This window comes from Petromyzon marinus, chromosome 5, assembly GCF_048934315.1.
Source record: "Petromyzon marinus isolate PM22_M1 ecotype Great Lakes invasive population chromosome 5, UKy_Petmar_22M1.pri1.0, whole genome shotgun sequence".
Taxonomy (NCBI): domain Eukaryota; kingdom Metazoa; phylum Chordata; class Hyperoartia; order Petromyzontiformes; family Petromyzontidae; genus Petromyzon; species Petromyzon marinus.
This window is the reverse complement of record NC_133671.1, coordinates 7831044-7845506: the sequence shown is the minus strand read 5'-3', so window position 1 is coordinate 7845506 and position 14463 is coordinate 7831044. Positions and strand designations below refer to the sequence as shown.

Below are 14463 nucleotides of genomic sequence, written 5' to 3'. Positions count from 1 at the left end.
TATTCACATCGCACTGAGTGGTTTCTCATTTTCTCATGTTCTCCTGTGGGCATTATGGAGATAATACGACTCCCATCTTGGTATTGAATTCAAGAATCTTCCAGCAATTTGGCAACATCACAGCCTGGCTGGATTTGGGATATAGTCAGTGTTTGCTGTCACGTTTTGCATTGCTGTTTTTTCCATGGTCCCAGATCCTTATCTTTATCGCCCATTGTTTTTTTTCCCACTTGGTAGTTTCAAAGGATATAACTATGCACGTATGTGGAACTTCTTTTGCACCGTACGTAGCCAACCGTACTAATCGTAGGTGTGACTACAGTACCACCCACCCGGTTGGGCAGGTGGATGGATGGGTAGAGAGAGGTTTAGATGGGTAGGTGTACGGGTCGTTTATGTACGTAAGTAGTCCAGTAAATATGGAACGCTGAGCCAACGTTAGGTCCAATGTTCCTGACCACGTCAACATTGGCCACACCTTGCGTGTTTACTGGGAGGGTGGCCGTGATACAAATGTTCACGACACAATATGAGATTTCACGGCACGACGATTATTACCACGTCAGTTTCCCATAGCCTTGCATTTCAAATCCGTAGGGATGGTTTTGTGCTTTTCAAAATACGTCCAGTATGAATAAATGTTACTGAAAAAGGTTCCTCATCTGCGCTTCACTCAGCTTAAGCCTGCTGCTCTAAGTTATTATACAACGGGAAGGGGAGTCAAGTCGGTTGTGCAACAGGGCAGATTGGCGGGGGGAATGAGCAGGAAAATGGAAGGAAAGGAAAAAGAGGTGGGGCCCTTTAAGAAAAGAGGTGCAGATTGAACGCCGCTACGAATGTGCAGCGCGATGGCTGGAACCTGCTAGGTTTTCTGGGATATGACCAGATCGGGCGCGTTTAAGAAAAATGTAATGACCCACGGCCAACGTGGTATAATTATATCTTGCTAAACAGATGCAACGATTATTACTGATATTTTATGCTCCAATGTATCATAGAATGGCAACCCTAGATACGAGTTAAATGATGTAACTAGTGTGTTACCCACTGGGAGTGGTAGGTCGGAAGACGAGTGGGTAGGCACATTTCAGAATCAGAATATTTATTTATACTGGAGGAATCTGATAAGTTATAAAGCTTTTATATACGTGTGGAAACAGGTGAGGGGGTAGGCAAATATGTAGGTAGTTGAGTGGGTAGGCTATATGTTGGTGAGTGGGTGAGTGGATGTGTAGGTAGGTAGGTGAGTGGGTAGATAAGGGAGTGGTAGGTGAGTTAGTGTGTGGATTGGTATGTGGGGAGCGGTAGTGTAGCGGTTAGCGCACTGCGCTATGAACCCAGAGAACCGAGTTAGATTCCCGCACACGGCCAACACCAACGACGAATATCTGAACAGGTCCTGGGCTTCCCCTAGGTCGACTCAGCCACAAATGAGTGCCTAGAGTGGTGTGCAAACATCGCCACTAGGGAGACAAAGGCGGCCGGGCGTGGTGCTGGCCACCCACCCCCTCGAGTGCCGTGTCGGCCTTCATAGGTGCTCGCCAACAGCACTTGCCTCGACAGTCTGTTAAGGCTATACGGGGGAGCTTTGTCTTTGTCTTTTGGATAGGTATGTGTGCAGTCATTATTCATAAGTCGGTGACATCTGAATTCACCAGTGAAATGTAATTCCCAGCAGATGTGAGTTTTTGCATGCCCACGAAACGACGAGAGCCAAGCCGTCCGCACTTATGAAACACAACAACAGTTTTTACTTCAACCGCTCGGCTCCACGCTCCTTGGCCGGCGATGATGAAAACAAAAATGAGAAGTAAATTTGGGCAAGAACGAGAGATTTTTAGGTACGGTGACGTCAATGCGGACAAGAATGTGCGTTTATCGCTTAGCGGAACCGAGCCTCCATTCTCTGTAAACATCGCTCACTGCCAATACACAGCACGGGGACCGCTCACTCGCTATTCATGGAGCGTTTGCATAAAAAAAGATAAGTGACAAAAAATAATGGGAGCATTAGTAGTAGTCGCGTGACGTTTGGCCACTGTCAGCAGAGTTTCACTGTCCGAAACAAAGGGATGCTCAGAGGGTTAAATAACGTATGTAGAAATACCATAAAATTATATTAAAATAAATCAATATAACTTTATGGTATTTTATGGCATTTCTGCATACGTGACTTTACCGAAAAAACCAATGAGTAATTTATGCAGTCACGAAAGCTTTAATTCTTTATTGGTTAAATAACGGTCGAGGATTCCATCAACTTCTCATCCTCTCCGTCATTCGTCCATCCTGGGATGAGATCAAATGATCGCCGCGGGATGTGAACAGTGATTGTTTAAGGTAACTAAACACTCGGCACCCCCCCCCCCCACTCTGCCATCGCAATGTGGAATTTCCAACACATGCTCAGTGGGCTGTAAATTAGAGACGAGCGGAGCCTCATGCCCAGGCAAGCGCAAAGCCACTTTTGACCTTCCACACGCTCAACGTTCCATTACATCTGCCGCTCGCGCAAAAAAATGGTCACGGCCTCAAGAGCCACGCGAGGTCTTAGCGTGGACGGTGCGTGGACGGGCGATCACCACCACGCACAACGAGGAACGTCACCGGCAGCTGCTCGGCCACGCGGTGGGCCACAGAAGGCAGCATGGCAGATTCAACCATTGCATCGGTGCTTCTACTCCCTCGACATCAATTGCCGCCCGCCTGCACCAACCGGCGCTGACCAGAATGGGGAAGTATGGTCAAATAACCTCCCGTGGGACCCGCACGGTGCGTGGTGGGGAGGGGGGGGGGGGAGGCCGTAATTTCAGCGGTGGATCGACACAAGGGCGGCACGTGCACATCCTAGCGAGCTTTCACCCTGGGTTTTAATCCTGTCGAATCCGCGTTGCAAGCCACGTGCAGGGCCCGCGAGGGTGATGTACGCTTCTAATGGAAGCCGTTGGCCCCGGGATTGCGTCGTCGCAACTCGACCCCTCTGCCGTTCCGACACGTCTGCAAGTTGCGGGGTCAGGGTCGTCCCGTTCGCCGCCGAATCTCGGCACGTGCAAGCGGCTCGGCGTTCGTTTTATTTGAGAGAGGCGTAGCAGCGCCGTTGTTTTTAAAGACATTGCTACTCGCCGCAGGGAACCGTAGCGACACGACCGCACACGACAGCCGGCGCCAAACTGTGCCACACGTGCGGGAGCCTCGGTACCGATACTGATGACGTACACGTACATCATAGGAATGGCAAAAAGGGTGAAAGGGTGGGGGAATACAGAGAAAGATTGGGGAGAAGGACGGCGTGCGGTTTGTAATGTCCCCCCCTGAGCTATCGGGGTGCGGCCCTGATCCCCCTGCCCTCTGTTGTTGTGTTCCAAAATAGCCCTGGTGCTGCATTTTTACACTTGGCAAGGGCCACAAATTACACAGAAAACTGAGAAGGCCTCCCCGCACCGCGCGGGTCGCGGGGGTTATTCGACCGTACTTCACCTCGCTCGTCAGCGCTTGGTTTGGTGAAGGCGGGAACCACGGACGCGAGAGCAGAAGTGCAGTACAACAGCAGACTTTCGGCGGCGCTCCCCTTAGTACGCATGTGCGCATGCTGAGCTTCTCTCGCACCGTGCGTGGCCGAACGTGCTGACTACGTAGCCCGAGCAGGGAGGTGGCATCCAGCAGAGTGGAGGTGGCAGGGCGAGCGTAGAATTCACCCTCCGCTGATGTTAGACAGAATCGAATCTGCCGGTTTCGTGGTGCCAGCGTGCGAATCAATGCGCGGAGTAAAGTTGCTTATATTCCGTCATGCTTGTAGGCTACCGGCTGATATTGAGTCAAACCTCAAGGCTCGGTCCCATCTGTCCTCCAGAGTCGATAAAGTCATTATAGTATCAGTAAAAGACAGCTCCCGTCATTGCACTATGGAATTTCCTTCACTGGCGCGGGGATGGCAATAGAGGTGAGCATTGCCCCATTCTTGCGTGGGCATCGAGGCGTTGGAAATTGACTTCCAATTATGGATGTATGTTGAACTTCTTTACCACCGTACGTAGTCAACTGTGCTAATCGGAGGTGTGGGAGTAGTTAATGCCATTAATGTCATTAACTACTCGATTTACGTCATAGATGACTACGTCCACGAAAGTCGTTTCACTCAACCCACATTCAGACTTCGCTTCGTCAATTTCAAACTGACATCAACTTCCTTAATTTTTCCTTTTCGAGGGGGACGTGAAGGCAAAAAAACGAAATGTGTCAGCCTCACTGTTGCTTATTTATGAGTTGAGTGAGACAATTGTTTGAAAATGTTCGTCCCTCTGCTGTCCAAAATTCACGAGTGGAAGGGTCAAATAAAACTGACTTGTGCATTCAATCGAATGGCAGCTCTGAGTGGGATAAAATACAAAAACAAGCCGATGGCTAATACGACGCATCAAGACGCGCGCACAATCCACGTTGTAAATAGAACCCATGGCTTTTACCGCAACTGCTAAATCGCTGCTTTAAATGGGTTATCTTTTCGCACGCACATTCAACAAACAAAAAGAGCATTTGCAGATTTAACACGCACCTGACGAGGTTTGCGCACTGCGCGAGAGAACCAGGTTCGATTTATGGCCAAAGTTGAAAACGTAAAATTGCCGAGTGGATATGTGAATCAGTCCTGGGCCCCTCTCCCGTTCCCGCCATGCCTGACAGGGCACCAGCAGTTTGACAAAGTGCTTGCAAATTTAAACAAATGTGAAACTATTTCTTGCTTCAAGGTAAACAAATAGACAATGTCTACTTCACATATACATCTCCCCACGTCACAAAATAATACGTACGAAAGTATTTTTTACACATCCAGTCAGCCACACAGCCTTCTGCGAGTGCATCATTTCAGCGAAATTACTTCAAGACAAGCAACACTCGGTTGGCCGGTTTCGGCACACGGCGCCTCATCAGCAGTGTCAGGCTCGCTTGAATAAATTGCTGGCCAACCGCCGATCTTACAGCCAAGGACCCTCTCAATACGATTATATATCTACGAAACAATCCTTGTGTTTTTTCAGAGGTCACCAACGGCCAATAACAATGTCTCCCTCGTCGCCTCGACCCGGCAGTTGCTGCGCTCTCGTCACCTGACCCCCGAGGCACCGCTCTGCGCGGCCATTGCCAACCACCTGGACTCTTGTTTCCAGCGGCGAAGTCGACACTTTCTCGCAGGCCCTCGCTCATTTCCACACACGTCGCCTCGGCTCGCGGGCAATTACGAAGCCGCCGGTTCGTGCGGTGGCGATGGCGGGGTTGAGCAAGAGGGAGCCGCTGTAAATACATGCGTTGATTTGAGGGCCCCCCCACCACCGCAAAGATAGGGCTGCTGTTCGCAGCACCGGGCCTTCCCCGTGAGCTAATCGTCCCCGCGCGGTCCTAATTTGTTGAAAAGCACTCCGCATTAAGGGCCCAAACGCTTGATCAACACGGGGGGTGGTGGGAGTTGGGGGATTAAGGCGCCGCAGTGGTGAGTGGGTGGCTTCTCTCCAGCCACAAGGGAAGGGCTCAGAAAAAAATAAAACACAACAGAGTCTATCCACCAGCCACGGTGTAACATGAATGCACAACAATAATAATGATGCAAAAAACGAGTACATAATTGTCAAACCGTACGGTTTGCCTGTATTATTGTACAGGGAAATTTAGTTTTCAGGTCCATACGGAGTACAGCCGTCTCAAAATAATGTTTTGTCTATTTGCTTGTTTTTCTGCCTTGCGATGGGACTTTGTAGGATGAACGTTGAGATTTATAAGGGGCACGGGGTGACCAATAAGATCTGAATTGGTCTGTAATAAGGCAGGCACTGATAAGGGGTTGACAGGGATGCCAGTGATACAAAACATTTGGCAAGTTAATATTGTCTCTCCGTTCAAATGAGCACTGGGCAGTGTTCTTCTCTGTCGGCTGCTGTCGGAGCAGCGATGGGAATTCCACATTCCCATGGCAAAGAGCTTACAGGACAACCAGTGTTATTTATAAAGTCGCTATTTGTACGCTCACACAGCCCCTTCGTCAATCCACTACTGGACCAGGGCCTCCCCACACCGTGCGAGCCCCGGGGGTTGTTTGACCATACTTCACGACGCTGGTCAGCGCGTGTTGGCGAAGTGCGGGGAGCAGAGATGACGGATCATGACGTGGCGTGCCCACGACATTGCTCAGCGACAGCCGAATATATATGCTGATTGCCCCCATCCAAGCACTATCCAGGCTCAAGCCCCTGCCGAGCTTGAGATCTGACGAGATCCGGCACATTCTGGGTGATCCAGTCATCATTGGTGGTACCCGTGTACACACATCTCCATATATATAAAAGGCAAAGTTGTGATTATGTGTGTCTGTTCAAAATGTTCAGCGTACTTCCCGACATGCAACAAACTTGAAATGTGCCATGTGGGTACTTTCCAGACTGTACACCATGCAAAAATTATACAAATACACTTTTTTTGGGGGGGGGGAGCTCAATAATGCATTTATTTTTTGCACGGCAAGTGAGCTACGATGTCAAATCTGTCACGTGACCCTCGCATGTCGAAGCGTAATGCATTGTAGTGTAGTGGTTAGCGCGCCGCGCTACGAACACGGCGACCCGAGTTCGATTCCCGCTCACGGCCACCACCGTTGACGATTATTTTAAGTGGTCCTGGGCCTCTCCTAGGTCGACTCAGCCTCAAACGAGTAACTGTTGTGGTGTGAACATCGCCACTGGGGAGACAAAGGCGGCCGGGTGTGGTGAATCCAAGTCCCAGGCGAAGCCGGGTAGTACAGCTAGTAAATTATATAAATAAAGGCAAAGATCTCCCGAGAGAGTAGTTACCATGTGTACTATTGTGTTACGAACCCGGTGACCCGAGTTCGATTACCACTCATGGCCAACACCTGTGACAATTATCTGAATCGGTCATGGGCATCCCCTAGGTCGACTCAGCCTGCAATGAGTACTGCACCTGGTACAGTGTGTAAACATCGCCACCCATTCGCTCGTGTGCCATGCCAGCCTTCATAGGTGCTCACTAACAGCACTACACCCCTGCAGTCTGTTAAGGGTGCAGTGGAGATCGTTGTCTATTGGCCTTCATGCGAGTCCATGGTTCTGTGTGCAAATCTATAGATCTCAGTGTGAGTCTATGGGTCTCCGTGCGATTCCATGGTTCTGTGTGCAAATCTATAGATCTCAGTGTGAGTCTATGGGCCTCCATGCGAGTCCATGGTTCTGTGTGCAAATCTATAGATCTCAGTGTGAGTCTATGGGCCTCCATGCGATTCCATGGTTCTGTGTGCAAATCTATACATTTCAGTGTGAGTCTATGGGTCTCTATGCGATTCCATGGTTCTGTGTGCAAATCTATAGATCTCAGTGTGAGTCTATGGGTCTCTCTGTGGACGTCGAGCCACAACGATGATGTTACATTGATATGATTGATGAGCCAGATGATTGCGTCAGGAGCAGCGGATGGTATCGCTGTAACGATGATGCCCCCGTCGTATTCGTGAATTGGGCATCGAGTTGTTATCTGTTCCACGGTTCATTCTGGGTGACCACAGTCTCTGCACACTGATGGAGAGATATATTTATCTTTTTTTGCCAAATAATTTGACGATGAAAAGCAGCAGCACAATGTGTCTGGATGGAGAGTTTCCAATCAGTGCATGACCATATATTCATAACTGCTTTTTGTGTTTAATTTGTCGTCCTTCCCCGCACACCCGATTAGTACGGTTGTCTACGTACGGTGCGAAATAAGTTTAACATACATACATTCATGAAACTATACAGATGTTTGACATTTATTTTTATTTTACGAGGCAAGGGCCACTGAGCTATATACAGTAGCTCTTTTTCAGAACCAACCTGGCCACAAATATTAGCCCCCAATGAAGTGACTTAATCACGCGGATATTTATAGCAGCCAAAGACTCTAAACACGCGCGATGTTGATTCTAAATGTGGAGGGAAAAACCGGAGGACCCGGAGAAAAATCGACACGCTGAGCGATGGAGAGAGAGAGAGAGACAGAAAATACGAACCCCAAATACACAGCAGTTTGCGATGAGCCACACGAGCTTCCCCGGTGAATATGCCAACGTCGAGCCAACGTCGAGCCAACGTTGGCATGTGGTCGAAACCGTCGAAGCAACGTCGGCCCAACGTTGGCCCAACGTCGCCAAGTTCGCTGGCCAGCCTCAGCCTTAAATGCCCCCTCCCCGCGGTCGCCATGAGCTTAAGCAAGCACCGAGTCCATCGAAGGGCAGAATGAGTAGCGGAGTGAGTGGAAGGTTGTGTGTAACAAGAGCAAATTGCCTCGACATCAACCAAAGTCTCTGCCCCTTCAACCTCAATCGACGCTCAATAGCAACTCCATCAGGGCCACACTCTCAATATCAACTCCTCTGTCCCTCTCTCTCCATCACCTTCCCTGGGAAACATGGGGACGTTGGCCAACGCCAAACGCTTCCAAGTGCCAACAACGTTGGCCCAACGTCGCACGACTTTTACTGGGTTGTCTCCCCCATCTCTCTATTGTAAACCTCTCCGCCGCCCCCTCTCTCGTCTGAGGTTTGCCAATGAACATCTGAATGATTCAGAGGACAACTGGGTGAAAGTGTTGTGGTCAGATGAGACCAAAATGGAGCTCTTTGGCATCAACTCAACTCGCCGTGTTTGGAGGAGAAGGAATGCTGCCTATGACCCCAAGAACACCATCCCCACCGTCAAATATAGAGGTGGAAATATTATGCATTGGGGGTGTTTTTCTGCTAAGGGGACAGGATAACTTCACCGCATCAAAGGGACGATGGACGGGGCCATGTACCGTCAAATCTTGGGTGAGAACCTCCTTCCCTCAGCCAGGGCATTGAAAATGGGTCGTGGATAGGTATTCCAGCATGACAATGACCCAAAACACACGGCCAAGGCAACAAAGGAGTGGCTCAAGAAGAAGCACATTAAGGTCCTGGAGTGGCCTAGCCAGTCTCCAGACCTTAATCCCATAGAAAATCTGTGGAGGGAGCTGAAGGTTCGAGTTGCCAAACATCAGCCTCGAAACCTTAATGACTTGGAGAAGATCTGCAAAGAGGAGTGGGACAAAATCCCTCCTGAGATGTGTGCAAACCTGGTGGCCAACTACAAGAAACGTCTGACCTCTGTGATTGCCAACAAGGGTTTTTGCCACCAAGTACTAAGTCATGTTTTGCAGAGGGGTCAAATACTTATTTCCCTCATTAAAATGCAAATCAATGTATAACATTTTTGACATGCGTTTTTCTGGATTTTGTTGTTGTTATTCTGTCTCTCACTGCTCAAACAAACCTACCATTAAAATTATAGACTGATCATTTCTTTGTCAGTGTGCAAACGTACAAAATCAGCAGGGGATCAAATACTTTTGTCCCTCACTGTATCTCTCCGTCAACTTCTCTCTCTCCAACGTATGTCTCCATTAACTTATCACTCTCCAGAAACGTGTCTGTTCTCCATCAACTCTCTCTCTCTCTTCTGCCACTTCTCTCTGAAGCCTGTCTGTCAACACCCTCTGTCTCTCTGTGAGTGTCGGAGTGAGTGTCTGTGTGTCTATGTGAGTGACTGTGTGAGTGTCTGAGTGAGTGTCTGAGTGAGTGACTGTGTGAGTGTCTGAGTGAGTGTCTGTGTGAGTATCTGTGAGTGTCTGTGTGAGTGAGTGTCTCAGTGAGTGTCTGTGTGAGTGACTGTGTGAGTGTCTGAGGGAGTGTCGGAGTGAGTGTCTGAGGGAGTGTCGGAGTGAGTGCCTGAGTGAGTCTCTGAGTGAGCGGCTGTGTGAATGTCTGAGTGAGTGTCTGTGTGAGTGTCTGTGTGTCTGTGTGAGTGTCTATGTGAGTGACTGTGTGAGTGTCTGAGTGAGTGTCTGAGTGAGTGTCGGAGTGAGAGTCTGTGTGAGTGTCTGAGGGAGTGTCTGAGTGAGTGTCGGAGTGAGTGTCTGTGTGAGTGTCTGAGGGAGTGTCGGAGTGATTGCTTGAGTGAGTCTCTGAGTGAGCGTCTGTGTGAGTGTCTGAGTGAGTGTCTGAGTGAGTGAGTGCCTGAGTGAGTGTCTGTGTGAGTCTCTGAGTGAGTGTCGGAGTGAGTGTCTGTGTGAGTGTCTGAGTGAGTGTCTTAGTGAGTGAGTGTCTGTGTGAGTGTCTGAGTGAGTGTCTGAGTAAGTCTCTGAGTGAGTGTCTGTGTGAGTGTCTGAGTGAGTGTCTGAGTGAGTCTCTGAGTGAGTCTCTGAGTGTCTGTGTGAGTGTCTGAGTGAGTCTCTGAGTGAGTGCCTGAGTGAGTCTCTGAGTGAGTGTATGTGTGAGTGTCTGAGTGAGTGAGTGTCTGAGTGAGTGTCTGTGTGAGTGTCTGTGTAAGTGAGTGTCTGTGTGAGTGTCGGAGTTAGTGTCTGGATGAGTGAGTGCCTGAGTGAGTGTCTGTGTGAGTGAGTGTTTGTGTGAGTGTCAGAGTGAGTGTCTATGTGAGTGGGTGTCGGAGTGAGCGTCCGAGTGAGTGTCGGAGTGAGTGTCTGTGTGAGTGTCTCAGTGAGTGTCTGTGTGAGTGTCTCAGTGAGTGTCTGTGTGAGTGTCTGTGTGAGTGTCTCAGTGAGTGAGTGTCTGTGTGTGTGAGTGTCTGTGTGAGTGAGTGTCTGTGTGTGTGAGTGTCTGTGTGTGTGAGTGTCTGTGTGTGTGAGTGTGTGTGTCTGTGTGTGTGAGTGTCTGTGTGTGTGAGTGTCTGTGTGAGTGTCTCTGTGAGTGAGTGTCTGTGTGTGTGTCTGTGTGTGTGAGTGAGTGTCTGTGTGAGTCTCTGAGTGAGTGAGTGTCGGAGTGTCTGTGTGAGTGTCTGAGTGAGTGTCTTAGTGAGTGAGTGTCTGTGTGTGTCTGAGTGAGTGTCTGAGTAAGTCTCTGAGTGAGTGTCTGTGTGAGTGTCTGAGTGAGTGTCTGAGTGAGTCTCTGAGTGAGTGTATGTGTGAGTGTCTGTGTGAGTGAGTGTCTGAGTGAGTATCTGAGTGAGTGTCTGTGTGAGTGTCTGAGTGAGTCTCTGAGTGAGTGCCTGAGTGATTCTCTGAGTGAGTGTATGTGTGAGTGTCTGAGTGAGTGAGTGTCTGAGTGAGTGTCTGTGTGAGTGTCTGTCTAAGTGAGTGTCTGTGTGAGTGTCGGAGTTAGTGTCTGAGTGAGTGAGTGCCTGAGTGAGTGTCTGTGTGAGTGAGTGTTTGTGTGAGTGTCAGAGTGAGTGTCTATGTGAGTGGGTGTCGGAGTGAGCGTCCGAGTGAGTGTCGGAGTGAGTGTCTGTGTGAGTGTCTCAGTGAGTGTCTGTGTGAGTGTCTCAGTGAGTGTCTGTGTGAGTGTCTGTGTGAGTGTCTCAGTGAGTGAGTGTCTGTGTGTGTGAGTGTCTGTGTGAGTGAGTGTCTGTGTGTGTGAGTGTCTGTGTGTGTGAGTGTGTGTGTCTGTGTGTGTGAGTGTCTGTGTGTGTGAGTGAGTGTCTGTGTGAGTGTCTGTGTGTGTGTGTCTGTGTGTGTGAGTGAGTGTCTGTGTGTGTGAATGTCTGTGTGTGTGAGTGTCTGTGTGTGTGAGTGTCTGTGTGTGTGAGTGAGTGTCTGTGTGTGTGAGTGAGTGTCTGTGTGTGTGAGTGTCTCTGTGTGTGTCTCTGAGTGTGTGTGTGTCTGTGTGTGTGTCTCTGTGAGTGAGTGTCTGTGTGTGTGAGTGTCTGTGTGTGTGAGTGAGTGTCTGTGTGTGTGAGTGTCTGTGTGTGAGTGGGTGTCTGTGTGTGTGAGTGACTGTGTTTGTGAGTGTCTCTGTGTGTATCTGAGTGTCTGTGTGTGTGCGATAGTGTAGCGGTTAGCGCTACGCTGCGCTATGAACCCGGCGACACGGGTTCGATTCCCGCTCACGGCCAACACCAGTGACGATTATCTGAACCGGTCCCGGGCCTCCCCTAGGTCGACTCAGCCTCAAATGAGTACCTGGTGCGGTGTGTAAACATTGCCACTAGGGAGACAAAGGCGGTCGGGCGTGGTGCTGGCCACCCACCCCCTCGTGTACCGTTACCGGCCTTCATAGGTGCTCGCTAACAGCACTTGCCCCTACAGTCTGTTAAGGCTATATGGGGGATCTTTGTTTTGTGAGTGTGTGTGAGTGTGTGTGAGTGTGTGTGAGTGTGTGTGAGTGTGTGTGTCTGTGTGTGTGAGTGAGTGAGTGTCTGTGTGTGTGAGTGTCTGTGTGTGTGTGAGTGAGCCAGTGTGTGTGTGTGTATGTGTGTGTGTGTCTGTGTGTGTGAGTGTCTGTGTGTGTGTCTGTCTGTGTGTGTGTCTGTGTGTGTGTCTGAGTGTGTGTGTGTCTGAGTGTGTGTGTGTCTGAGTGTGTGTGTGAGTGTCTGTGTGTTTGTGTGTGAGTGTCTGTGTGTGTGTGTCTGTGTGTCTGTGTGTCTGAGTGTCTGTGTGTGTGAGTGTGTGTCTGTGTGTGTGTCTGTATGTGTGAGTGTCTGTGTGAGTGTCTGTGTGAGTGTGTGTCTGTGTGTGTATGTCTGTGAGTGTGTGTGTCTGTGTGAGTGTGTGTGTCTGTGTGTCTGTGTGTGAGTGTCTGTGTGTTTGTGTGTGAGTGTCTGTGTGTGTGTGTCTGTGTGTGTGAGTGTCTGTGTGAGTGTGTGTCTGTATGTGTGAGTGTCTGTGTGAGTGTGTGTCTGTGTGTGTGTCTGTGTGTGTGAGTGTCTGTGTGTGTGTGTCTGTATGTGTGAGTGTCTGTGTGAGTGTGTGTCTGTGTGTGTGTGTGTCTGTGTGTGTGTGTGTCTGTGTGTGTGTGTGTCTGTGTGTGTGTGTGTCTGTGTGTGTGTCTGTGTGTGTGAGTGTCTGTGTGAGTGTGTGTCTGTGTGTGTGTCTGTATGTGTGAGTGTCTGTGTGAGTGTGTGTCTGTGTGTGTGTCTGTGTGTGAGTGTCTGTGTGAGTGTGTGTGTCTGTGTGTGTGTCTGTGTGTGAGTGTCTGTGTGTGTGTGAGTGTCTGTGTGTGTGTGTCTGTGTGTGTGTCTGTGTGAGTGTCTGTATGTGTGAGTGTCTGTGTGAGTGTCTGTGTGAGTGTCTGAGTGTGTGTGTGTCTGTGTGTGTCTGTGTGAGTGTGTGTCTGTGTGTGTGTCTGTATGTGTGAGTGTCTGTGTGAGTGTCTGTGTGAGTGTGTGTGTCTGTGTGAGTGTCTGTGTGAGTGTGTGTGTCTGTGTGTGTGTCTGTGTGTGTGTCTGTGTGTATGTGTGTGTGTGTGTCTGTGTGTGTGTCTGTGTGTGTGAGTGTCTGTGTGTGTGTCTGTGTGAGTGTCTGTGTGAGTGTGTGTGTCTGTGTGAGTGTCTGTGTGAGTGTGTGTCTGTGTGTGTGTCTGTATGTGTGAGTGTCTGTGTGAGTGTCTGTGTGAGTGTGTGTGTCTGTGTGAGTGTCTGTGTGAGTGTGTGTGTCTGTGTGTGTGTCTGTGTGTGTGTCTGTGTGTATGTGTGTGTGTGTGTCTGTGTGTGTGTCTGTGTGTGTGAGTGTCTGTGTGTGTGTCTGTGTGAGTGTCTGTGTGAGTGTGTGTGTCTGTGTGAGTGTCTGTGTGAGTGTGTGTGTCTGTGTGTGTGTCTGTGTGTCTGTGTGTGTGTCTGTGTGTGTGTGTGTCTGTGTGAGTGTCTGAGTGTGTGTGTGTCTGTGTGTCTGTGTGTGTCTGTGTGTGTGTGTGTGTGTCTGTGTGTGTGTCTGTGTGAGTGTGTGTCTGTGTGTGTGTCTGTATGTGTGTGTGTGTGTCTGTGTGTGTGTCTGTGTGTATGTGTGAGTGTCTGTGTGAGTGTCTGTGTGAGTGTCTGTATGTGTGTGTGTCTGTGTGAGTGTCTGTGTGTGTGTCTGTGTGAGTGTGTGTGTCTGTGTGTGTGTCTGTGTGTGTGTCTGTGTGTATGTGTGAGCGAGTCTGCGGGCCTCACCTCATGCCGTGTGAGGCGGCTGTTTTCGCTCCGTGGCGGCCTCCTTGGGAGCTAAAAGTTGGGCCTCTCTCTCCCCCTCTCCCCTCTCCTCCTTGGGAGCTAAAAGTCGCGCCTCTCTCTCCCTCTCTCCTCCTAGGGAGCTAAAAGTTGGGCCTCTCTCTCCCCCTCTCCCCTCTCCTCCTTGGGAGCTAAAAGTCGCGCCTCTCTCTCCCTCTCTCCTCCTAGGGAGCTAAAAGTTGGGCCGCTCTCTCCTCCTCCTCCCTCTCCTCCTCCCTCTCCTCCTCCTCTCTCTCCTCCTCCTCTCTCTCCTCCTCCTCCCTCTCCTCCTCCTCCCTCTCCTCCTCCTCCCTCTCCTCCTCCTCCCTCTCCTCCTCCTCCCTCTCCTCCTCCTCCTCCACTCCGAAATACCGCCACGGGCCGTACAGTACGTGGCTCAATTTGTGACGCCAGGACCAAACATTTTTTTGGCCGAATGTCTGGAGAGGCAGAGGCACAGCGAGAGAGAGTGAGAGAGTTTGGTGAGAGA

At 50.0% G+C, this 14463-nt stretch overlaps 1 protein-coding gene across 1 annotated transcript in view; it reads right to left on the bottom strand.

The window, feature by feature from the left end:
• Positions 1–14200, bottom strand: part of DDR2 (discoidin domain receptor tyrosine kinase 2) — a 90634-nt gene extending 76434 nt beyond the window's left edge. Inside the window, exon 1 of the mRNA XM_032946789.2 lies at positions 13938–14200. The gene's annotated coding sequence lies outside the window, so the exon portion shown is untranslated. The remainder of the gene's footprint in view (positions 1–13937) is intronic.
• Positions 14201–14463: the final 263 nt, after the last annotated feature.